The following is a 26,556-nucleotide window of genomic DNA, read 5'->3' on the forward strand; positions in this document are numbered from 1 at the left end:
TCTAGAGTTGTATTTTGTTATTCTTGATCTTAGTGCATTTCCAGTTATCCAGCATAAAGGCCACGGAACGCTGATTGGTTATAAGCGTGAAATGGCGACGAGCGAGAAAATGACTCCATTTACGTACTGTTTCGATGATAGCCGTAGCCTCCTTCTCGACAGGAGGATAATGGAGCTCGCTACCCTGCAAAGTTCTGGACAGAAATGCAACGGGTCGACCACCTTGATTCAAGGTAGCCGAGATCGCCACCTCCGATGCAGCACACTCGACCACGAAAGGAAGATTTTCATCAATGGAACGAAGCGTGGCTTTTTCCAGTTGTCGCTTGAAGAGGTTGAAAGCTGAAATAGCCATTGCCTCCAACGGAAATTACTTTGCATGAAGCAGGGGCTGGATCTTGTCGGAGAAGTGGGGTATCCACTTCGCATAATAGGCAAACAGGCCGAGGGCCTGACGAAGAGAGCCGAGATTCGTAGGGGGAGGGAGCTCCTGGAAGCGGACAAAGTCGCTCTGGATCCGGTTTGATGACACCGTTGCCCACCCAGTAGCCAAGGATATTGACTGATGGTACTGATTTCACAGATTTGGACTCATTTAAGGTTAAGTTGTGATGACGGAGAATGTCAAAAAATTTCTGGAGGTTGGCATCATGCTCCTTCTGGTCATGACCAGCAATGGTGATATTATCCAGATATGGAAAAGTTTCCGTTAAGTTCTCCTGTTTGACTAAGCTATCTATTGCCCGTTGAAAGACGGCCACCTCATTGGTGACCTCAAATGGAAGGTGACAAAACTGATAAAGCCGACCATTGGCCTCAAAGGCCGTATACTTTTTGTCAGAGTCCTTTAATGGTACTTGATGGTATGCGCTCTTTAAAACAAAAGTTGAAAATACCTTGCAGTTGGCAAGGTTATTGACCAGGTCATCGATGCATGGTAGTGGGCAGGCATCCAGGTCGGTATACTGGTTAATAGTTTGCGAGTAATCGATGCAAAGACGTTTCTTGTGTTGCTTCAGAGGATTTTTAACAATGACGACTTGAGCCCGCCAGGAAGATGAACATGGCTCAATGATACTGTCAGTTAGAAGGTGAGCGATTTCTGCCTCGATAAAGGATCGATCATCTTGGCTGAAACGTCGTGATTTAGTGACTATGGGCTTATATGGGGGGGAAAGATTGGCAAACAAGGAGGGCTCGTCGAGTGAAGCCGCCGAAAGCGCACAAAACGGTACTTTGGAAATAGTAAGCTCCGGCTTTGATCCTCCAAACTCGAAAGTGAGTCTTTTGTGTTGTTTCTGAAAATCCTGTCCCAGGAGCACATCACTGCATAGGTTTTTGAGCACCCCGAGCCGGGTGGAGAAATAAGTGCAGCCATTGAGAATAAGGTCGACAAGACAAAAGCCGGAAGAGTTGGTGGTCAGTGTCATCAGAGCCATTGCAATTTCCCTGTCTGAGGGGTAAATACGTAGTTTTAACTTACTGACAGCCCGCTCACTAATGAAGCTGTCAGAGCTGCATGAGTCAATTAGTGCACTCAAAATGTGTCCATTTACCGAAATCTTCGTGGCTGCATGGGACAAACTTTGGGGAAAAACAGCTGTGATGGGAGGAGGGGCAGTTTTACCCTCGACAGCTGTAACCTTAGTAGTGGTTCTTGGGGGAGGAGCAGTTTTATAGATTGCAGCTGTAACCTTAGTCGTGGTTCTTGGGGGAGGAGCAGTTTTATAGCTAGTAGCTGCAAAACTAACAGGGGCTCTCGACCGGTCTAACCTAGAAAAGTGGTCTTTCTTACTGCAATGATTGCAGGTTGCATTACGAGCAGGACAACATTTCCTATAGTGGAATGCACCTCCACAGAAGAAACAGTTCCTTCCAGATTGCCAAGATGCTGCTAGGGCAGGGTCGTCATCAGTGACGGTTTCTAGGGTAGGGTTGTCATCCGCTAGGTTAGAGTCATCATCAGTGAGGGCTTCCGCCCAAGACCCATCGAAGGAGTCATTAAAAGTGGTAGCAGCAACCTGTGCACGTGGTAAAAGATAGGTATCTGCATTCCTCTTTGCTAAGTCCAGGGAACATGCCTGGTCATAGGCAGCCTGTAACTCAAGGGTTTTATTCTCCAACAGACACTGGCGTATGAAGGGAGATGTAATTCCGTTCATAAAAGAATCACGAATTTTTTCCTTCTGGTACTGCTCAGCTGTGACCGCTTTAAGATTACAATTTTTGCTGAGCCTGCAAAGCTTTTGAAGGAATTCGTCAAGTGATTCCCTGGGTTTTTGTCGAGTGGTGGCCAGTAGATGCTGAGCAAAAATTTTGTTTGGGGCCTTAACATATAGTTGCTGTAATATTAGGATAGCGGAGTCACAGTCTACACAGTCTTCGATATAGACAAACACATGAGGAGATACATAATTGGCAAGCATCTCTAATTTATCAGGAATATTCTCACCACACACCTTGAGGAAGTTGCTGAAGGTACGATACCAATGTTTCCGTACCTTGTAGGTGAATTCGGGTCCAGGTCAAGATGGGCGGGTCTGAGTAGTTTGTCCATGATGGACTGATTACTACGCTGGAGTTCCCTTCTCCAGTTGAAGTTGTAGCTGGCTGTTTCCGAAATCACTCGGAGCGTGGAGCCGATACACAGTTGATTAAATTGATGTAAAAAGACTACTGAGCACTTGGTTTGAGTATAAAACAAGGCTTTAATCAACTGTTTCACAACCATGAGATTCTAGTTACATCACTAGTTCCTGGTTACAGAAACATCCTGAGCAAGCTGGGCCCACGCCCGAGTATTTATACTCCTTGGGCGGCGCCACCAGCTGGCCACCCAGTGTTACGTCATGAGTCATGATAAGATTCATGACACCCACATCCCGAGAATAAATAAAAATCAAAATAAATCTTAGGGTAATTGTTAATCTTCAGATCTGCACCTCTGATTATAGAAAAGGCACAACTTCCTGATCATAAAGGACAAGGTCTGCCTATAGGAACTGCTGTGAGACTATTGAGTAAGAAGATAGTTCTATAAAATCACTGAATTGTAAAATCAGGAACCAGGAAGAAGCCTGGGCATTTGAACTATATAAAATGCTTTACCTTTCTTAAGGTTTTGAATCTTTCAGGGAGATTTTAAAAATGTCAAATTAAAAAAAAAAAAAAAAAATGTTTTTCTTATTTTTCTTTTCTGTCTCTTATTTCTCTCCCTCTCTTAATCCAATCTTTCTTTCCCTCTCTTTTTATATCTCTTTCTGTACCTGATTCGACATTGAATTCACACCCTTTAGTTCACCCTCCTCAGTCCTTCTGCTGTTTATTTCCAAATCCTTAAATCTGATTGGTTAAGGAGATACCCTGTTGGTTGCCCTGTTAACTCAGGTCCCAGATACCCTGTTCCCCTCGCTGTGCTGTTATCAGCTCGCACTTTCAGCAATATTGTGAGCAAAAATGTTTTGAGCTGAAGGGTGCAGGGGCCAGTTTAATTAATGGCAGATGCCTGCTGCAGTACATTCTAGCCCATTGTATCTGATTTCTCAGCTCTCGAATGTTTTTTAAAAGGTAGTTACTGAGTAGGAGAGTCATACATTTGATCCTCCAATCAAACACTCAAGCATTTACTTCAGAATTTCATGCCAAAGTACTGACACTGAGAATTTATGTTAAAAAAACCACAGTGCAGGAAATGCCTGGAATAGTCCCGAGCATTACTGTTTGAAGCTGGCTGCTCCATTCTTGTGCATATGATTACTCAGTCAACCTCTCCCTGTCCCCAAACAATGAGCCAGATTGCCATCTCAGTTATGCACATGTTCAAAGAGACAAGTCACCAGAGTCAGATTTTTGTTGCTGGTTTTGATTTCTGAGAGATCCCACTGCCCATTGTCATGAGTTTCACAGCGCACTGGCTAAAGGCTGATGTCTGAACAAAAGGCAGAGGGTCATATCACGAGGACTTTCTGTGGGGGTAGGGGTGGGATCCATGGATCTTCTGTCAAAGTGCAGCAGCTGATCGACAGAAACCCTCACAGAAATTCACCCCCAAAACATTTCAATCCATAAAGATGAGCATCAGTGATATTTCCAATCACCAACACAAGGTGGTGTTAAAATATTCAAGCAATATTGTCACCAAAAGTTTCTATATTTACAAAGACATTTAATATGAACAAATATGTGTCATATATTTGGGGCTCTTTTCTCTGGAAAAAGAGAAGACTGGGGGGGTGACCTGATAGAGGTCATTAGGATAATGAAAGGGTTTGATAGGACAGACATAGAGAAGATATTTCCACTTGTGGGGGAGAACTAGGGGCCATAAATATAAGCTAGTCACGAATAAATCCAATAAGGAATTCAGGAGAAACTTCTTTAGCCAGAGAGTGGTTAGAATGTTGAACTCGCTACTACAAGGAGTAGTTGAGGCGACTAGCATAGATGCATTTAAGGGGAAGCTAAACTCATGAGGGAGAAAGGAATAGAAGGATATGTTGACGGGGTTAGATGAAGAACGGTGGGAGGAGGATCGTGTTGAGCATAAATGCTGGCATAGACCAGTTGGGCCAAATGGCCTGTTTCTGTGCTGTAAATATTATGTAACTATGTAATACTTGCATATTGTAACTGTGATTCATCAGACAATCCTAACCCGTAACCCCATAACAAATTAGCGCAATTAAGACACTCAGATCTGTGTTCCCCACAGCTAAGTGCAGAATGGGTGCAGAATTCTTAAAGTGCATCCAGGAGAGCTTTTTGAGCCAGCATGTAGAAAGTCCTACAAGAGAGGGGGCGGTACTGGACCTAATTCTAGGGAATGTAGCCGGGCAAGTGGTAGAAGTGTCAGTAGGAGAGCATTTTGGTGACTGACCATAATTCGGTGAGATTTAAGGTGGTCATGGAAAAGGACAAAGATGGACCGGCAATAAAGGTTCTAAATTGGGGGAAGGCCAATTTTAATATGATAAGGCAGGATCTGGCCAAAGTGGACTGGGATCAGCTACTTGTAGGAAAATCCACATCAGAGCAGTGGGAGTCTTTCAGAAAGGAAATAGAGAGAGTAAAATGCCAACATGTTCCCGTAAAGGTCAAGGGTGGGACCAACAAGCCCAGGGAACCCTGGATGTCAAGGAATATACAAGAATGGATTAGGAAAGAAAGGGAGGCTTTTGGCAGATACAAAGGACTAAAAACAGTGGAAGCCGTAGAGGAGTATAGAAAGTGCAGGGGGGTACTTAAAAAAGAAATTAGGAGAGCGAAGAGGGGTCATGAAAAAACACTGGCGGGCAAATGAAAGGAAAATCCCAAGGTGTTTTATAAGTATATTAAGGGCAAGAGGATAACCAGGGAAAGAGTAGGACCCATTAGCGACCAAAGTGGCAATCTGTGTGTGGAGCCGGAAGATGTAGGTAAGGTTTTAAATTAATATTTTGCATCTGTGTTCACTATGGACAAGGACAATGTAGGCATAGAAATCAGGACGGTGGATTATGATATACTTGAACAAATTAGTATTGAGAGGGAGGAGGTACTAGCGGTTTTAGCGGGCTTAAAAGTGGATAATTCCCCAGGCCCAGACGAGATGTATCCCAGGCTGCTGTGTGAGGCAAGGGAGGAGATTGCAGGGGCTCTGACACAAATTTTCAGAACCTCTCTGGCCACAGGGGACGTGCCAGAGGACTGGAGAACAGCTAACGTAGTACCATTATTCAAGAAGGGTAGTAGGGATAAACCAGGGAATTACAGGCCAGTGAGCCTAACATCAGTGGTAGGGAAATTATTGGAAAAAATTCTGAGGGACAGAATTAGTCTCCACTTGGAGAGGCAAGGATTAATCAAGGATAGTCAGCATGGCTTTGTCAGGGGGAGATCATGTCTAACCAATTTGATTGAATTTTTCGAGGGGGTGACTAGGTGTGTGGATGAGGGTAGTGCAGTTGATGTTGTCTACATGGACTTCAGTAAGGCTTTTGACAAAGTCCTGCATGGGAGACTGGTCAAGAAGGTAAGAGCCCATGGGATCCAGGGCAATTTGGCACATTGGATCCAAAATTGGCTTAGTGGCAGGAGGCAGAGGGTGATGGTTGAAGGTTGTTTTTGTGACTGGAAGCCTGTGTACAGTGGTGTACTGCAGGGATTGGTGCTGGGTCCTTTGCTGTTTGTAGTGTACATTAATGATTTAAATATGAATGTAGGAGGTATGATCAGTAAGTTCGCAGATGACACGAAAATTGGTGGACTGGTAAATAGCGAGGAGGGAAGCCTCAGGCTACAGGACAATATAGATGGGTTGGTTAGATGGGCAGAAAAGTGGCAAATGGAATTTAACCCTGAAAGGTGTGAGGTGATGCATTTTGGGAGGACTAACAAGGCAAGGGAATATACAATGAATGGTAGGACCCTAGGAAGGACAGAGGATCAGAGGGACCTTGGTGTGCATGTACATAGATCCCTGAAGGCAGCAGGACAGCTGGATAAGGTGGGTAAAAAAGGCATATGGGATACTTGCCTTCATTAACCGAGGCATAGAATATAAGAGCAAGGAGGTTATGATGGAGCTGTACAAAACGCTAGTTAGGCCATAGTTGGAATACTGTGTACAGTTCTGGTCACCACACTATAGGAAGGATGTGATTGCATTGGAGGGGGTGCAGAGGAGATTCACCAGGATGTTACCTGGGTTGGAGCGCTTCAGTTATGAAGAGAGACTGGACAGGCTGGGGTTGTTTTCTTTAGAGCAGAGAAGGCTGAGGGGGGACCTGATTGAGGTGTGCAAAATTATGAGGGGCATAGATAGGGTAGATAGAAAGAAACTTTTCCCCTTAGTAGAGTGGTCAATAACCAGGGGGCATAGTTTCAAGATAAGGGGCAGGAGGTTTAGAGGGGATTTGAGGAAAAACTTTTTCACCCAGAGGGTGGTTGGAATCTGGAACTCACTGCCTGAAAGGGTGGTAGAGGCAGGAACCATCACAACATTCAAGAAGCATTTAGATGAGCACTTGAAACGCCATAGCATACAAGGCTATGGACCAAGTGCTTGGGATTGGGGGCAAGGTATTGACTTGGATAGAGAACTGGTTGGCGGACAGAAAGCAAAGAGTTGAAATAAACGGGTCGTTTTCCGAGTGGCAGGCAGTGACTAGTGGGGTACCGCAAGGATTGGCCCTAGGACCCCAGCTGTTCACAATGTATATTAATGATCTGGACGAGGGAATTGGATGTAATATCTCCAAGTTTGCAGACGACACAAAGCTGGGCGGGAGGGTAAGCTGCGAGGAGGATGTCGGGAAACTCCAGTACGATTTGGACAGGTTGGGTGATTGGGCAGAAACATGGCAAATGCACTATAATGTGGATAAATGTGAGGTTATCCACTTTGGTGGCAAAAACAGGAAGGCAGATTATTATTTGAATGGCAATAGATTGGGAGAAGGGGAAGTGCAAAGAGACCTGGGTGTCCTTGTGCACCAGTCGCTGAAGGTAAGCATGTAGGTGCAGCAGGCGGTTAAGAAGGCAAATGGTATGTTGGCCTTCGTAGCAAGAGGGTTCGAGTACAGGAACAAGGATGTCTTGCTGCAGTTGTACAGGGCCTTGGTGAGGCCGCACCTTGAGTATTGTGTGCAGTTTTGTTCACCTTACCTGAGGAAGGACGTTCTCGCCATGGAGGGAGTGCAGCGAAGATTCATCAGGCTGATACCTGGGATGGCAGGAATGACGTATGAGGAGAGATTGTGTCGATTGGGCTTATACTCACTGGAGTTTAGAAGATTGAGAGGGGATCTCATCGAAACCTATAAAATTCTGTCAGGTCTGGACAGACTAGATGCAGGAAGGATGTTTCTGATGGCCGGGGAGTCCAGAACCAGGGGTCATAGTCTAAGGATAAGGGGTAAGCCATTTAGGACTGAAATGAGGAGGAATTTCTTCACCCAGAGAGTGGTGAACCTGTGGAATTCTCTGCCACAGAGGGCGGTGCAGGCCAGTTCATTAAATATATTCAAGAAAGAGTTGGATATATTTCTTGAGGCTAAAGGGATCAAGGGATATGGGGAAAAGGCAGGGACAGGGTACTGAATTTGGATGATCAGCCATGATCACATTGAATGGTGGAGCAGGCTCGATGGGCCGAATGGCCTACTCCTGCTCCTATCTTCTATGTTTCTATGAAAATGGGATTAGAATAGACAGGGCTTGATGGCCGGCGTGGACACGATGGGCCGAAGGGCCTCTTTCTGTGCTGTATGACTCTATGAACAGTTTCTGTAGGGAGAGAAAGAGAGAAGGTAAATCAGTAAGTGACTCAACATAAACTGCTATCATGCATTTCACAAGAGCTAGTTATATAATGTCATTGTCAGAGCTCTATGAATATGAGAATATAAAGAACATGCTAAAAACATGCATACAGTTCCCCAGGCAGAAAGTTGCAGAATAAAACAATCTCTTTTGGATACTCCTTCATGGAGCTTTATCATTGTGAACTGTGCTCTCCTCATAACAAAGCTCAGGGATTGAACAGCAGTCTAATCAAATCCTCTGGCTTGAGTCATTGATGCTCTGGGCAAGGAATGACGAATACCTTATGCTTCAAAAACGTAAAATGGATGTTGCGGGTTTCAACGCTGTGTGCTCTCTATGAATGTCCTTTCTATAATGTGGCAACCGAAACTGCACACATAACTAAATGTGGCCTAACCGTTGTTATGTATAAATTCATCATTACTTTACTCTTGTATTCTAAGCTCCTATTTACAAAGCTCAAAGTGCTGTTAGCCTTTTTATGGCTGTATCTAACTGCAGTTGTATTTGAACTCCTAGGTCTTCATGATCATCCACACCCTAGTGTTTTTCCATGCGTGTACTCTCATTCCTTGTTTTTTCTCCCAAAAGATATTGGGGGAGAAATTGGGTGGAGCCGCAAACGGGGCGCCAAGCTCGCCTGGGCGCCAGATTTTGCGCTGCGATCGGAGCAGCAGCGATCGCCAGAAATTCAGCTTGAGCGCCCCAAGAGGGACACGGGGCGAGGCTTGAGGCGCTCCGTGTCCCTCTTAGGGCACTGAAACGGAATATCACAGCGCGGGGGGAGAACCGGAGGCTGGGACGGAGGTGCTGGCAGGCGGCCGCTGAAAAAAACGGCCGCCCCGCACCTCCACCTTAATTTGCGCCACTGCCGCCACAGGTAGGCCCCGTGAACCGGGCGCGATTAGCGAGCGGCGCTACAGAGGCGGTCGCTGCCAAATATCGCGATCGGGGCGGTAGCGGGGCGTTGCGCACACCGATGACGTCATCGGTGGCGGTGCAGCGCAACAGGCTAACGCCGCCATTAGCGCCCCAGCTAAATATCGCGGGAGGCGTGGCCAGTGGCGCTAAAGCCACTGAGTGCCCTCTTTAGGCACTAACTGGTGGCGCAGCCCACCGAATTTCTAGGCCATTACTTCACACTTCTCTACATTAAATCGCATCTACCAGCTGCCTGCCCATTCTGTGAACCAGTGTCTTCTTGAAGTTTTTTTTTACAGTCCTTCTTACTGTTTGCCAAACGTCCTTCTTTGTCAACAACACTGAAGATTGTGTTTCCTGTACAAAATTCCATCTCATCCTTGTATACCATGAATAAAATTGGACCAAATACTGACCCCTATGTTACACCATTTCTAACTCTTCTCCAGTCTGAACAATACCCATTTACCCTAACACTTGGGCCTAGAAATTTGAGTGCACCCAAAAATAGGCATGCGGGGGGCACGGGGATCAATCTCCGTGCCTGAGGTGCATATGATATTGGGCTTCGGGCCTCACTGTCACCTAGCCATCGAGCGGATGCCTCATAGGTGTCCACATGCAGCTCGTCAGCGAAGAGGAATCGAAAATCAGGCTGCTGCGATGCCGGCAGCTGCCTTCAGGTAAATAGTTAAAGGTAAACAGGAAGGGAGGTGATTGCAAAGGGGGCGCTCAGGTCAGGAAGGAGGACAATCGAGTTGGTGGGGGGTGGGGGGGGCGGAGAGGGTGACTGGGTCAGGAGGGAGGCCATCAGTTTGAGAGGGTAGCAGTGGTCAGGAGTGGGTGGGTAGTGGTGATCGGGAAGGGTGGGTAGTAGGCAGAGGCCAGGATCAGTTGGAGAGGTCAGAGGTTGGGATCAGGACAAAATGCAATGAAAATTTTATTGGGCAACCGCTTTGCGGAACACCTCCATTCAGTCCGTAAGGGGGACCCCGAGCTTCCGGTCGCCTGTCACTATAATTCTCCGCTGCACTCCCACACAGACCTCATCATCCTCGGCCTCTTACACTGTTCCACTGAAGCTCAGCGTAAGCTTGGGGAACAGCACCTCATCTTTCGATTAGGCACTTTACAGCCTTCTGGACTCAACATAGAGTTCAACAATTTCGGATCATAACCTCGGCCCCTATCATATATATTTTTTTCCCACACTTTTTTGTGTTTTCTTTCCTTCTCTCTCACATGGCAACTGTCTTTCATTCTGTCAGCACAATTTACACTTCATCTAGAGCCATCTTTTGTTTCTTAATCTGTCCCATTACCATCTCCTTTTGCCTTGAATATCTCTTAATGTCTCTTAACCTCTCCTGCCTTCTATCCTATCACAGACCTTCCCTTTTGTTCTTTCACCTCCTCCCCCCCTTTCCCAGCTCCTACACTTGCTTAAAAATCTGTTCCATTTCCTGCTTTTTTCCAGTTTTGACGAAAGGTCATCGACCTGAAACGTTAACTCTGTTTCTCTCTTCACAGATGCTGCCTGACCTGCTGAGCATCTCTAGCATTTTCTGTTTTTATTTCAGATTTCCAGCATCTGCAGTATTTTCTTTTTGATTATTTTTATCATGCTGTGATGTGTTTCAATCCACTTCAAGTTCTGTGTCATAGTGATCTGCGAACAAGGGTTTGTCACATTTTTTATTGATACTTATACCCTTAAGAACCAATTCAAATTCAGCACTCTAAATGTTTATAATCTATACTGCTTTTTGGAAGTCAGTTACAGATGGCAGCATCAATGAGGCTATATGTGCATGTACTCTACTAGATGTGGGATTTTCAGGGAGCATTTACACTACAACTACAGCTTTAGGTTAAAGCTAGGCCCAAATTGACTTATTAGCGAAGTGGAGTAAGACTCCCTGGAGGATGGAAGCTCACTTCTCTTCCATAGTAAGGTGGGACCCTAACTCTGGATTTACACAGTTTAGCATCAATGCAAGTGGAAACCACTGTTCACTGTTGCTAATCTTGTCAGGTAATTGCACCCTCAGAACAACTGGAGAGGAAGATTTGAAGCTGACAATATAACTAATTCAGTTTCATGCAGAAGGAGGATCTAAAAGCACTCTTCAGTGCTTAATTTCCTACATACCTTTTGAGATTGTATAGAAATGTGTATCATGGAGCCTCTACAATCTTATTTTCTGTAAATTTATTATTTTGAATACACAGACACTATGAATTATTAATTGCCGGAATGCTTTGAATGCATGAAAGTCACCATGTTACTCTATTCCATGAAAGTCACCATGTTACTCTATTCCTTTCTCTCTGATGGATTTTTCCCCTGTTTTCTGTAAGTGCCTTTTCACAGCTGGCTTGTAACAGCATTGGCAGGGTGCCTGAGAGCAAGTCAACTCACCACAGGGAGTGGAAGGCCTGGGAGATCAGGACAACTGGGAAGAAAAGAGAAAATTCATACCACACGAAAGTGGGATGCATAAATTTCTTGATCAATTTGGAAATGTGCCCACTTTTTAAAGCAGCATCACTTCACATTTTGTGTTTCTGTATAAGTCAGTTGTGCTCAAACTGTATGTTGCTCTGGTCAGGTCATGTCCTGAGTACTTTACTAGTTTTGGTCTCTGAGACACAAGAGAGACATTTAAACACTTGGGTAGTTCAGAGAAGAACTACAGAGCTGATTCATAAGGGCTAATTTTAACACTCCCCGCCTGGCAGAAACTGGGTGGAGCAGGAGTTAAAATGGAGCGGGCCAATTTCCAGCTCCATTGCCGCCCCGCATGTGATTTCAATGGCTCTCATTCTTCCGACAGCTGAGATGCCTGCCTGATACATTTATGCAAATCGTGGTCCTGTAAAGTACATAGGACCGCAATGGCATTTTAATCACCAACTGAACGGGGTGTCCACCATTGTCACCCCGCTCAGTGAAACCTGGTCTGCAGGAAGAAGAGGCCCTGTAAGGTAAATGTTCAACTTTCCTTTGTGGAAACAGGAGGAGCAGAAGGTCCCACAAGGAAAGTCTAAGGGCTGGATTTTGCCAGCCCCGAGGAGGCGGGTATGGAGGCGGGACTGCCGGTTAAGTTGCAGAATGTGGGGGCGGGTGGCAAACCCGCCCCCATCCCGCCTCCGTGCCCTTTTGCCAGGAGGCGGGAAGCCATCCTGCCCTGGGTCCCGTCTCCTCGAGGCAGGAAAGGGATTAAATCCTATTAACTGCCTGTTAACAGGTAGTTAACAGGCAGAAAAATGATTAGTCCCATTTTACCTTTTCAAGTGCAGGCTTCCCGACCTCGGAGAACCCCGCCGGGTTGGAGGAGTCGAGTAGGAGGTCTGCAGGGGTCGGAGGGGTCTGAAAGTGTAATGTAGAGGTGAGTGATGGGTGCAAGTGTGGAGTGGTAAGTATGTGAGGTGAGTGTAAAGTATTATAAAATGTTCACTTACCTTTGTTTCTGCCTACAGCCGTCAGCCGCTGTGGATCCAGAGTCCTAACATCTCCATTGTAGATTTCACAGACTGGCTGTTTTTTTTTTTATTCATTGATGGGATGTGGGCGTCGCTGGCTAGGCCTGCATTTAGTGCCCATCCTAATTGCCCTTGAGAAGATGGTGGTGAGCCGCCTTCTTGAACCGCTGCAGTCCATATAATGTAGGTACACCCACAATGCTGTTGGATCCTCTGAACTAACAGTCATCTGCTTTCTACAAAGTAGAAAGATTTGATGAGTCCTGAACACAAGGACTCATGAAACTATACAGAATGTCAGTGTTTGACAGCTTCACAGAGCTGTCAAACGCTAACATTTCTTCTTTAAAGAAATCTTGACAGATGGCACGTCAGACGTTGACGTGCTCTGTCAATGACTTCCCCCTAATTTGCCTGCTGAGCCCACAGGGCGGGCTTAACAAGGTCAGTCAGGGGAAAATCCCGCTGGTTGGCCAGAACATGATGGAGGCGGGACTGAGATCCGGCAAGCAGCCGTTCCGCCTCCAACACGTCTCCATTCATAAAATCCAGCCCCAAGACTCTGCTGTCGCTGCCCACCACCCCCCCCCCCCCCCCCCGCCACCACCCTTGCCCACCCGCAAGATCTTGATTAAATCCTCCCGCGACTTACCCTCGTGCTTCTCGGCCGCCCGGTCTTCAACTACCAGCAGCTGGCCTCCTGCCACTTTCCACCGGTTTTGGGCGGGAAGCTGGCTGGCGGGATGTAAATGAGGGCTGCCTGTTGAAATCAGCTGGGCCTCCCACTGCTGCCCCCGGGCTGCCAACTACTCACCCAGCCAGCTTCCCGCCCAGGAGTTGAATTCCTCCTCTAGTGTCTGCAGTCTGAGGTATGAGGAAAGACTGTAGAAATATGGGCTGTTCAGGCTTGAAAGGAAGTGAGTGAGAGTTAGTGAATGATATGGAAAAGATAGGGGGAAATTACAAATTAAATTGTAATGGTAGGACAAGGGTACACAGGTAAACTGGTAAAAGGCAAATTTAGGAGTGATATAAGGAAGTTCTTCTTTATACAAGGGTAGTCAACACCTGGAATAGATTGTCAGGTACAGTGGTGAGGTAAAAATCCTGGAAATGTTTAAGGAACAAGTGGATGCTGCACTGTGTGGAATGTGGATGGAGGAACTAAAATGGTCCATGTGCCTTCTTCATCTTCTGATCCTGTGTTGGATTATAAACAGAAGTTGATGATTGTAGCAAAGCAGATTACAAGTTACATTAGAAAAGTAACCTGTAGCTAGGCTCACCATTCTTGGTCAAGCAACATAAATTCGGTAAATCCAAGGAACCCTACAGCAATCAGCTTAATGAAATAAAATAGAATGAGAAACATCATTTTCTATCTGTCAAGTATCACAAATTTGAGTTGTGGTCCAATCTGTTGCATGTGCAAGTGTCATTCTTTTCTCAATCTCCTCCCTCACAACTGTTTTACAAACGGTCAAGGCAATCTTGTTGTTTACATGTGAAGTTTGTTGTTTTTTGTCATACATCCAAAAATTGGAAAATAGTACACACATGAAACTGAGATTGTTTTGTGACCAAACAAATTTGCATATCAGAGGTCTAAAATTACATTATTCTAGTGTACATTCTGACATCTGGATATGAAAATTATAAATTCCCCTGAAGAGAAATGAAATGGTATTAATGTTTTGATTACTGTATATATTATGGCTATAGATCACAGATTAATTTAGCACTGAAACATAATCACAAATTGAAAACAAACCATGCACTGAATATGAGCAATTCTAAAGCTATAAAATCTGCTCATTGTGCGCTTTTATATTCGTGCAAAGATTCAGAGGAGAGTGATGTTTAAGAGCAGTTTAAACATTGTGAAGTTACTAATATATCCACAAACAATGTGAATCCAAAAGAACATTATATGTTCTTGAGTGGGAAAAATGTATACAATACTAAGAAGTTTCAATTCTTCTGGTAATTTGAATAAAAACTCAGTACACTATCCAGTAAAACTGGAGTTAACCAGGCTTGGAGAACAAAATGCAGTGAACTTGACAGCTCCATTATACAAACCTGTTTGTTATCATGTTCTGTAAACATACAGTAGATGGAAGCTTCCGCTCAATGAGCCAACTCTTAAATGAACAATAACCTCATGAAAATGTGTTTGACAAAGCTTTTTTGTGTTTTGGGAAAGAACAAAAGATGGAAGGTGACGGCCATTTTAATTGTTGTGATGTTATGTGTGGGTATTATTGTAATGTATTCTGATGGGATTTGTGCCTATTGTGTTGGTTGTTATCAAACAGACTAAAAAAAGCTTTGCAAAACTGGCCTGGGTTTTCTGATATTTTTGTGCCTGCTTTTGTGAGCTTTGGTGACAGCTTGGGATGGGGTGCAGCATGGGTAGGAGGTGATACACCAGATCCCACGCCCAAAAATGTTTGAAAGTTTCCACCTGAAGTTATGTTGGTGGGAGGAAGCACCCGTTCAAATTATAAATTACATGTTTTTTCTATTTGTTTTACAGGACGTGGCCGATGCTGGCGAGACTGCATTTATTGCCCATCCCTAGTTGCCTTGAGAAGGCAATGATGGTGCACTTGATTGCATATGAAAGGGAAGGTCCTTCTCTGCTTCTTGGTGCAAAACATTTAGGAAAAGACAAGAAGAAAAGAGGTAAGCAGTACACTTCCCATTTGATTGTCATATAAGGACTTACATGAGGCTTTACTTATGTATTTGGATAACAAACAAGAGGAAAGAAAACATGAAAGCTATGACCAACCTGCAACTGGTGCCTGCCCTTCTACTTCCCTGTATCCCACTCCCTCTGCCTGTACTGAGCTTGAGAGCTTCCTCCTCATCGAAATTAGAGTTCAGATACTATGGGGAGCCATCACCTGTTGTAGCTCTCTGCCTCAAATTATGTGCCATTTTCTCCTTAAATGAGACAATAAGCAGTATGAATACCCTCTGGTATCATGACATGCAATCCCACACAACTAGAAGCAGGCAAACCATTATGGGGTGGAGAACAGGCAAGTACAATTGTGAGGCTTTCAGTGCAGCTATTCATGTAAAGCTGTTTTAAGGAAGGCACTGTTGGAGTTGAAGGAAGGGATGTGGAACATTTTGCAGTACCTCCTGTACATTGATGGTAAGACAGTGAAGCACCTTAATTCAGGGAGGGGGAAGGTGGTTGAAGGTAAGTGTAATCCATGCTTTTTGCACTGCATTCTTATAAGGTATCTATAAAGAGCGCGAGAGGAGCAGCGAGAGGAGCGGAAGCAGCGGTGCTAGACAAAGCCTTCAAACAGAAAAATCAAGGAGTGACATCACAGGGCAGCAGGGGCCTGAGCGTGAGCGAGAACGAAGGCGGAGCAAATAAATAGCGCAGCAGAGGAAGGCCCGAGGGCGGAGGCAGCGGACCTGAGCGGGAGCAACTCAGCAAAGGCAGAATTTGAAAGAATGATGTCAGAATTAAAAAGTGACGTCGGCACAAGGGAAGGAGCTGATTGGTGAGTAGCTGGTAAGTGTTTCTAGTTAATAGTCTGTAAAGTAAAGGCATGGCAGGGCAGCTCAGTCCCATGGAATGCACATCCTGTGCCATGTGGGAAGTCCTGGACACTTCTCGTGGCCTGGACGACCACGTGTGTGGGAAGTGTCGCCAGCTACAGCAGCTCGAGCTCCAGGTTTTGGAGCTTGAGTGGCGGCTGAAGTCACTGCAGTGCATCCGCGAGGCTGGGAACTTCGTGAATAGCACGTTTCAGGAGGTGCTCACCCCACAGCTTAAGAGTGTGCAGGCAGAGAGGGAATGGGTGACCGCCACACAGAAGAGGAGGACCAGGCAGGTAGGGCAGGAATCCCCTGAGTGCATCTCGCTCGCTAACTGGTTTTCAGCTCTGAATACTGGTGGGGGCGGTGGCTCCTCTGGGGAGTGCAGCCAGAGCCAGGTCCATGGCACCATGGGTGGCTCAGCTGCACAGGTGGGGAGGAAGAAGAGTGGAAGAGCAATAGTCATAGGGATTCGATAGTTAGGGGAGCAGACAGGTGTTTCTGCGGCCGCAGAATGACTCCAGGATGGCATGTTGCCTCCTTGGTGCCAGAGTCAAGGATGTCACTGAGTGGCTGCAGGACATTCTGAGGGGGAGGGTGAACAGCCAGAGGTTGTGGTCCATATCGGTACCAATGACATAGGTAGAAAAAGGGGTGAGGTTCTGAAGGCAGATTTTAGGGAGCTAGGAAAGAGATTAAAAAGCAGGACCTCAAAAGTAGTAATCTCTGAATTACTCCCGGTGCCATGTGCTAGTGAGTACAGAAATAGGAGGATAGAGCAGATGAATACATGGCTGGAGAGATGGTGCAGGAGGGAGGCCTTTAGATTCCTGAAGCATTGGGACTGTTTCTGGGGGAGGTGGGACCTGTAGAAGCCAGATGGGTTGCACCTCAACAGGACGGGGACCAATATCCTTGCGGGGGGGATCACTAGTGCTGCTGGGGAGGGTTTAAACTAGCTTGGCAGGGGGTTGGGAAGCTGAGAGTAGATTCAGAAGGGAGAGAAGTAAAGCTGGAAATAGAAGGCAGAAAATTAGTAAGCGAGTTTGGAAGGCAGAGGAAACAAAGGCTAGAAAATAGACAACAAGGGAGTTTGGCAGTGCTAAATGGTATATCATGGGTGACTTTAATCTATAAATACTGGCCAAACCAAATTAGCAATAATACTGTGGAGGATGAATTCCTGGAGTGTGTACAAGATGGTTTTTTAGACCAGTACGTTGAGGAGCCAACTAGGGAACAGGCTATCCTAGATTGGGTATTGTGCAATGTGAAGGGGTTAATTCATAATCTTGCTGTGCGGGGTCCTTTAGGGAAGAGTGACCATAACATGATAGAATTCTTCATTAAAATGGAATGTGAAGAAGTCCAATCCGAAACTAGGGTCCTAAATCTAAACAAAGGAAACTACGATGGTATGAGTGAGTTGGCTATGATAGATTGGGGAGCTTCATTAAAAGGTATGATGGTGGATAGGCAATGGTTAATATTTAAGGAATGAAAGCATGAATTGCAACAGTTATACATTCCTTCCTGGCGCAAAAACACAAAAGGAAAAGCGGCCCAACCATGGCTAACAAAAGAAATTAAGGATAGTATTAGATCCAAAGAGGAGTCATATAAAGTTGCCAGAAAAAGTAGCAAGCCTGAGGATTGGGAGCAGTTTAGAGTTCAGCAAAAAAGGACCAAGAGATTGATTAAGAGGGGAAAAATAGAGTATGAGAATAAACTTGCAAGGAACATAAAAGCGGATTGTAAAAAGAAAAAGATTAATAAAGATAAATGTAGGTCCCTTGCAGTCAGAAACGGGAGAATTTATAATGGGGAACAAGGAAATGGCAGAGCAATCAAACAAATACTTTGGTTCTGCCTTCACGGAAGAGGACACAAATAACTTCCCAGAAATGTTAGGGAACCAAGGGTCTAGTGAGAAGGAGGAATTAAAAGGATTTAGTATTAGTAAAAAAAATAGTGCTGGAGAAATTAATGGGACTGAAAGCTGATAAATCCCCAGGGCCTGATAATCTGCATCCCAGAGTACTAAAAGAGGTAGCGATTGGTTGTCATCTTCCAAAATTCTATAGATTATGGAACAGTTCCTGCAGATTGGAGGGTGGCAAATGTAACCCCACTATTTAAAAAAAGAGAGAAAACAGGGAACTACAGATCGGTTAGCCTAACATCAATACAGGAAACTTTCGATTAACCGGCCACTAAATAACCGGAAATGTCGGTTAACCGGCAAAATTCAGGAGTCGGTTCAGATAACTTTTTTTACTTTTAGTTACTTTTTTACTCATTTCTGGCTGTGCAAGCGTCTAACTGAAGCTGTTGCTAAGCTACAGAGACGCTTGCAAGCTGTGCTGATTGTTTTGAAGCTGTTACTAAGCAACAGGGTTTGTTGCTTTAAACGGAGCGCTGAGCTCCGTATCTTTTAACTATAGCGCTCAATTCTCCGGCATTGTTGATAGACCGGCACCAGCTCGGTCCCGTCTGTGCTGGATACCAGAAAGTTTCCTGTAGTAGAGAAAATGCTAGAGTCTATTATAAAAGATGTGATAACAGGACACTTAGAAAATATCAACGGGATTATACAAAGTCAACATGGATTTATGAAAGGGAAATCGTGTTTGACAAACTACTGGAGTTTTTTGAGGATGTGACTGGTAGAATAGATAAGGGAGAACCAGTGGATGTGGTGTATTTGGATTTTCAGAAGGCCTTTGATAAAGTCCCACATAAGAGGTTATTGTGCAAAATTAAAGTACATGAGATTGGGGGTAATTGGCATGGATTGAAAATTGGTTAATAGACAGGAAACAGAGAGTAGGATTAAATGGGTCTTTTTCAGGGTGGCAGGCGGTGACTAGTGGGGTACCGCAGGGATCAGTGCTTGGGCCCCAGCTATTCACAATATATATCAGTGATTTGGATGAGGGAACCAAATGTAATATTTCCAAGTTTGCTGATGACATGAAATTAGGTGGGATTGTGAGTTGTGAGGAGGATGCAAAGAGGCTTCAAGGCGATTTAGACAAGTTGAGTGAGTGGGCAAATACATGGCAGATGTAGTATAACGTGGATAAATGTGAAGTTATCCACTTCGGTAGGAAAAACAGAAAGGTAGCGTATTATTTAAATGGTGATAGATTGGGAAACGTTGATGTACAAAGGAACCTGGGTGTCCTTGTACACCAGTCACTGAAAGCAAACATGTAGGTGCAGCAAGCAGTTAGGAAGGCAAATGGTATGTTGGCCTTCATTACAAGAGGATTTGAGTACAGCAGCAAGGATGTCTTACTACAGTTGTACAGGGCCTTGGTGAGACCACACCTGGAGTACTGTGTGCAGTTTTGGTCTCCTTACCTAAGAAAGGATATACTTGCCATAGAGGGAGTGCAGCGAAGGTTCACCAGTCTGATACCTGGGAGCAGGACTGTCGTTTGAGGAGAGGTTGGGTCGACTAGGCCTGTATTCACTAGAGTTTAGAAGAATGGGAGGGGATCTCATTGAAACATATAAAATTCTGACAGGGCTAGACAGACTGGATGCAGGGAGGATGTTTCCCCCGGCTGGGGGGGGGGGTCTAGAACGAGGGGTCACAGTCTCAGGATACATGGTAGGACATTTAGGACTGAGATGAGAAGAAATTTCTTCACTCAGAGGGTGGTGAACCTATGGAATTCTCGACCACAGAAGGCTGTGGAGGCCAAGTCACTGAATATATTTAAGAAGGGGATAGATAGATTTCTAGACACAAGGCATCAAGGGGTATGGGGAGAGAGCGGGAATATGGTATTGAGATAGAGGATCAGCCATGATCATATTGAATGGCGGAGCAGGCTCGAAGGGCCGAATGGCCTACTCCTGCTCCTATTATTCTATGTTTCTATGTACTTCAACGCAAGGAGTCTAGGGAATAAAGCAGATGAGCTGAGGGCACAGATAGACACGTGGGAGTGTGATATTATAGCTATTACTGAGACATGGCTGAAAGAAGGGCAAGATGGGCCAAATGGTCTCTTCTGTGCTGTAAATTTCTATGATTCTATGATTACAATCTCTTACCTCAGCTGCCCTGGTGAGGTAATTGTATTTCTTTTGGCACAGTACAGTACAGGTGGTGGTGGAGGTGGCAGGAACTACCATGGCCATATCCTTCCACTGTGCCTGGACACTCCCTTTTGGCGGGGGCCTCTGCCTTGTCGGAAATATTTAATTATTTTCTCGTCTTATTTGGTCCAGTAATTCCTCTACTACAATGCCAAAAATTTTGCAGCTCGGAGCATTGAAGCTGCACTTCTAGGTATGCTTTTAGCAAAATGACGCAACATTTGAAATTTTGTGCCTACCCAGTTTAAGCTGCTGGCACAGTTTAAATGCTGCAGCAGCTTCAGAATCCACCCCCGCCACCTTTACCCTCCATGGAGGAACTCCCAATGGCAGTCGTGTTACTACTGGGAGCCCACCCAAAAAATGAAAATGAAACTGATCTTGGAAAATTTGCTCGGGTCAACACTAGGTCACAGTAGCAGTTGGAAATACCATCCACCCAAACTTCCCGTGGCAATCCCACCATAAGTTACCTGGCGATTACGTCACGAAAATGGTGCATATTTAATTGTCTGAATATCCTGTGTTTCTCTCAACTGTCATGGATTGCTGGCTGTCTCTGTATTCCATATTCAAGGTTCTGTCTCTCACAAATGAGTGTATGTAGTTTGGAAACCTATAGTTAAAATAGTTGACTTACTCCCAAATTAGATTTGCACTCTGATTTCTCTAAAGGAAATCAACATTCCACTGTGAACCTTTTTTTAAGCTTCAGTGACCCCAGTCTTGAAACTGTGGGCAAATAAAACCATGGCTGGAGCTACGTACCAGCTTTGGCTCCAAAACTAACCATGCAGTGACTCTGGAGCCAATCGCATTTCATGTTTGGCTGCAAAATATTTACCTTGGATTGATCCTACCGTTTTGAGAGTTACAGACATATCAGTCTTACTGCTACACACGAATGACAATACACTGTACGTATTGTATCTCAATGCTGAGTGGAGGCTGCTTTTCAACTCCCATTTTGGACTAAATTCTAAACTTTTTCTTTGCAACATACAGAGCTTTATTAATGCATTTTGTATGAACACCCTGATGTATCTTTGGCACGTTGCACTGATTCATAGGCACTTTCAGAACAGCTGCACTTTATTAATCGTTTACTGGATCTGCAATTTCTACCCCAGAACTACTTGCAGAAACAGAAATATTAGAATCATAGAATCTTACAGCACAGAAGGAGGCCATTTGGCCCATTGTGCCTGCGCTGGCTCTTTGAAAGAGCTATTCAATTAGTCCCACTCCTCTGCTCTTTCTCCATCGCCCTGCAAATTTTTCCTTTTCAAGTATATAATCAATTCCCCTTTGAAAGTTATGATTGAATCTGCTTCCACCACCCTTTCAAACAGTGCATTCCAGATGATTACAAGTCGTGTGTTTAAAAAAAAAAAAAAAAAAAAAAAAAAATTCTCATCTCCCCTCTGGTTCTTTTGCTAACTTATTATCTTAAATCTGTTTCCTCTGATTATCGACCCACCCGCCAGTGGAAACAGTTTCTCCTTATTTACTCCATCAAAACTCTTCATGATTTTGAACACATTTATGGAACACATCTATTAATAGTGAAAGTAAAATATAAATACTAATACAGAAAACAAAATAGGATGTGGGAACCGCAGTAACCGGGGGTCTAAGGCCAGATAAGAAAGCAGTAGAGAAGCCTTTAAACAGAATGGCAGGAAAGAATCTCAACACTAGAAGGATATATTTGGTTCAAAAGCAGTATATAAATAAAGTTGAAAAGGTCCTGGAGCGTGGAAACTTGTGTGAAGCAAGCAAATCCAAAATAAACCCGTCACTGATAATGAATGTGTCTGTTATTTTCATGTGGCAGCTAAATCTGGTGGAGGTGGAGCTCTGCTCAGGACTGAAGGGTTGACATGTGTTTTGAATTTTTCATAATATCTTACAAAGGCTGATATCAGTAATACAGATGTTTTCCATTTGTTATTTTTATTGTTGTCAACCAATGGCTAAAGCTTTTCAAGCATAAAACATATCGTGATTAATTATTAACAGTGATGGTGCAAGACTTGTAAACCAAGCAGAACTTTAAATACACGTCAAAATAAGCCAAACATGCTTATGTCGGCCTGCACATGTGTATATACATGCATATAGTACGTACGTGTGACAACAGGGGAGTGGGACTAATTGAATAGCTCTTTCAAAGAGCTGGCACAGGCATGGTGGGCTGAATGTCTCCTTCTGTGCTTTGATTCTATGAACTTGAAATGGAGTATACATGATCTAATTCAGCTGAGCTTTAGGTATTTCTATGCGTTTACTGTGGAGGAATATGCCATGATGAAGGTTACTTAACATTTGTTACCTTCTGATGGCCATCTCTCCTCTTTTTCTCTGCAACAGAGGTGTACGTACGTTTGCAACAGTACGGAGAGAGATAATGGATAAAAGAGAAAGGGAGGGAGAGAGAGGCAGGGGTAGATACTGCAGGATTGTCTGATTAATCTCAGCGATCCTTTTATAGTTTTCAGTTTGTGCTCAGTAAATAACATTTGAAAAATTCATACATAAATATAAATAACCAAAACTGTGTCCTCCATATGAATGTAGACAGTGTTTGTTCTAATGCACAAGCAGCCTCTCTTGAGGCAGGGAGACCAGACGAGGTTTTTAATTAAAGTCAATACTTCTATTATGTCAGATTTCACAATTATTTTGCACATTTGAAATTCTGATGTTCAAAAACATGCAAAATTATTTGCTGAATTTGAAACTGTTCTCGTTCTTCAGCATGAAATTCAACTTGATAAATCCATATATATTTTAAAAGGCGCAAAGCATAGCAATTTAGCAGTAGGACGGCCCACACCCAATCTGTGCAGACGTTGATCCCACTGCTAAATTCGCGAGGCCCATTTTTTAGGCATCCCGGGCAGATGCCTAAAACAGGCTTAAAGCACCTTGAATATGTTAATTAGGGGCCTAACGCCTGTTGATGGAACCCTTTGCAAAATTAGTTATCGATAAGCAGGGCATGCCTCGCTCAGGATTCTTCAGCGGCCCCTACAGCTTGCCAAAGAAAAGTAAGTAGTTCTAGGAACGTGGGGTCCTAACTAAAAGACTGAGTTCTACTCAGGCGATCAAACAAAACGAACTTTAATGAAACAAACAGGCTTTAACAAGAAACTGCAGGATAACATCAAATGTAGGTCTGTTCTCTCTGGAGGCTCCACAACGACTGCCCCTGCAGTCCCGGGCTGACGTCATCACGTTTTCCCGCCAGTGGGGGATCACGTGATGAACGGCGTGACGTCATCACACTTTAGCCGCGCTGTTAAAGCAACCACACTCTGTACAGTTAAACAGCATAAATAAAGATAGAGACTCAGACTGTAGCTAACATGTTGTTAAAGGAATTATATACAAATGATCTGAGTCCTTTGGTGGCTCCGCCACATGCGCCCCCCAGAATTGTCTTTAACAGCAAAAGTGAGACATCGAGGAGGCCTGACAAGTCTGTCCGAGCGACTTCGGTAACCCTGCAGAGGAAGCTGATGGACGGTGGTCGAGCTGGCGGGCGGTTGTGGTTGAGCTGGCGCGGCGAGTGTGGTCGAGCTGGCGGGCGGCTGTGGTTGATCTGGCACGGCGGCTGCGGGCAGTCGGCCACGTTTCGGCGGTTGAGCGACGACGACTGGGCGGTCCAGGTCCAGGTGAGCCGGCTTCAACTGGTCCACCGAAATGTGATCCGGCTTTCCTCCGATGTCGACCGAAAAGGATTTGTCTCCTGATTCGATGACGCGGAAAGGCCCAGTGTAAGGGGGCTTGAGCGGATCCCGGTGAGCGTCATGGCGGATAAATACGTACTTGGCGTTCTTCAGCTCCGCTGGCACGTGGGAGCTCTGTAAGCTGTGATTTGATGTAGGCACTGGAGCGAAGCATCTGGCCGCTTCCTGGTGGCTGACGAGTTGCTGGGAGGCGGACCATGGCTCTGTGAGAGAAGGGAGGAAATCCCCTGGTACTCGGAGCGGCTGGCCATAAACGAGTTTGGCCGAGGACGATTGCAGGTCTTCTTTGGGCGCCGTACGAAGACCAAAAAGGACCCATGGGAGTCTGTCCACCCATCCCGCACCTCGAAGACTGGCCCGTAGGGCGGCTTTAAACGACCTGTGGAATCGCTCGCAAAGGCCATTCGCCTGTGGATGATAGGCGGTGGTGTGATGAAGTTTGGTGCCAAGCCCCTGAGCTACAGCGTTCCAGAGCGCCGAGGAAAATTGTGGCCCATGATCGGAAGAGATGTCCGCCGGTACCCCAAAACGAGCAACCCAACAGGAGATGAAAGCTCTAGCGATGTCTGCCGAAGTGGTGGAAACCAAAGGAATTGCCTCTGGCCACCTAGTGGTGCGGTCCACCATGGTGAGGAGATGCGTATAACCATGAGAAGGTGGAAGTGACCCCACAAGGTCCACATGCACGTGGTCAAAACGACGCTCCGGGACAGCGAACGTAGCCACTGGAGCTTTTGCATGACGCTGGACCTTGGCCTTCTGGCAGACCACGCAGGTGTTGGCCCAGTCATGGACATCGGGGTGCATACCCTTCCAGACGAACTTCGCCGACATTAGCCGTTGTGAAGCCTTCATACCAGGGTGCGACAACCCGTGTATGGCGTCAAACACCTTCCGGCGCCATGCGACTGGCACGATAGGTCGGGGAACGCCCATGGAGACGTCGCAAAGGAGCGTGGTGCCTGCGGCCTGGAAACTGACGTTGGTCACTTGGAAACTAGAGGGGACGGTTCTGTATGATTTGGACCTCTGGGTCCGAGGCCTGATCCGCAGCCATGAGGGCGTAGTCAATCCCCAGGTAAACCGCATGGACCGTCGCGCAGGAGAGGCAATCTGCCACCAGGTTGTCTTTACCAGACACATGTTGAACATCCGTGGTAAATTCAGAAATAAACGTCAGGTGACGTTGACGAGCGGACCATGGTTCGGCGGTCTTGGCCATAGCGAATGTTAGAGGCTTGTGGTCGACAAAAGCCGTGAAGGGACGTCCTTCTAATAAGAACCGGAAATGGCGAATGGCTAGGAAAAGGGTCAGTAACACTCGGTCGAAGGTGCTGTATTTTCTTTCATTTTTCCGTAGTTGACGGCTGAAAAACGCCAGCGGTTGCCACGTGCCGTTCACCCACTGCTCCTGCACTGCGTCTGTGGTAAGGGCAATGGTGGCACCTGGAAGTGGGTGCACCAGCATGGTTGCGTTGGCCAAAGCGCTCTTGGTGTTGACGAACGCCTGGTCCATCTCGGCCGTCCAGCTGATTAGATCCTTACCGGACTTGCCCTTGAGGGCCCCGTACAAAGGCTGCATTAGCTGAGCCACCTTAGGGACGAATCGGTGATAGAAATTGACCACCCCCAGGAACTCTTGCAGGGCCTTGACGGTTGGCGGGCGCGGGAAAGAGGTAACAGCTTCCACCTTCATCAGTAAGGGGATGGCGCCGTCTGATGTTATGCGGTGTCCCAAGAAATCGATCCGCTGCAGGCCGAACTGGCACTTGGCCGGGTTGATGATCAAACCGTGCTGGCTAAGGCATGCAAAGAGGGTACGCAAATGGCAGATGTGCTCTTCCTTGCTAGCGCTGGCGATGAGAATGTCGTCAAGGTAGACGAAGATGAAGTTTAGGTCTCGGAGCACGGAGTCCATTAAGCGCTGGAAAGCCTGTGCCATGTTCTTCAAGCCAAACGGCATCTGCAGGAACTCAAAAAGGCCGAAAGGGGTGATGACTGCGGTTTTCAGGACATCTTGCGGGTGCACGGGAACCTGCTGATACCCCCGGACGAGGTCGACTTTAGAAAAGATAGAATTTCCCGCCAAATGGGCCGAGAAATCCTGAATATGCGGGATCGGGTACCGATCAGGAGCAGTGGCGTCGTTCAGGCGTCGGTAGTCACCGCATGGCCGCCAGCCGCCGCCCGGTTTTGGAACAATGTGGAGAGGCAAAGACCAGGGACGATTCGACCGGCGAATAATCCCCAGCCGCTCCATCGTGTCGAACTCCGCTTTCGCAGCCGCGAGCTTGCCGGGTTCGAGCCTTCTAGCCCGTGCATAAACCGGGGAGCCAGTATTGGTGATATGATGTTCAACACCATGCTTCGTAGCCGAGGAGGAGAAAGTTGGCCTTGTCAGCTCCGGGAA

At 45.8% G+C, this 26,556-nt stretch overlaps 1 protein-coding gene across 2 annotated transcripts in view; it reads left to right on the plus strand.

Moving 5' to 3' along the window:
• LOC147108767 (uncharacterized) overlaps positions 1-26,556 on the plus strand; it is a 347,177-nt gene that overhangs the window by 13,054 nt on the left and 307,567 nt on the right. For both annotated transcript variants that reach the window (XM_086005566.1, XM_086005565.1), the window contains exon 3: positions 15,251-15,399. The gene's annotated coding sequence lies outside the window, so the exon portion shown is untranslated. The remainder of the gene's footprint in view (positions 1-15,250; positions 15,400-26,556) is intronic.

Source organism: Somniosus microcephalus, chromosome 13 (genome assembly GCF_052327205.1).
Source record: "Somniosus microcephalus isolate GS21.2 chromosome 13, FLI_Smic_1.0, whole genome shotgun sequence".
In the NCBI taxonomy this organism is placed as follows: Eukaryota; Metazoa; Chordata; class Chondrichthyes; order Squaliformes; family Somniosidae; genus Somniosus; species Somniosus microcephalus.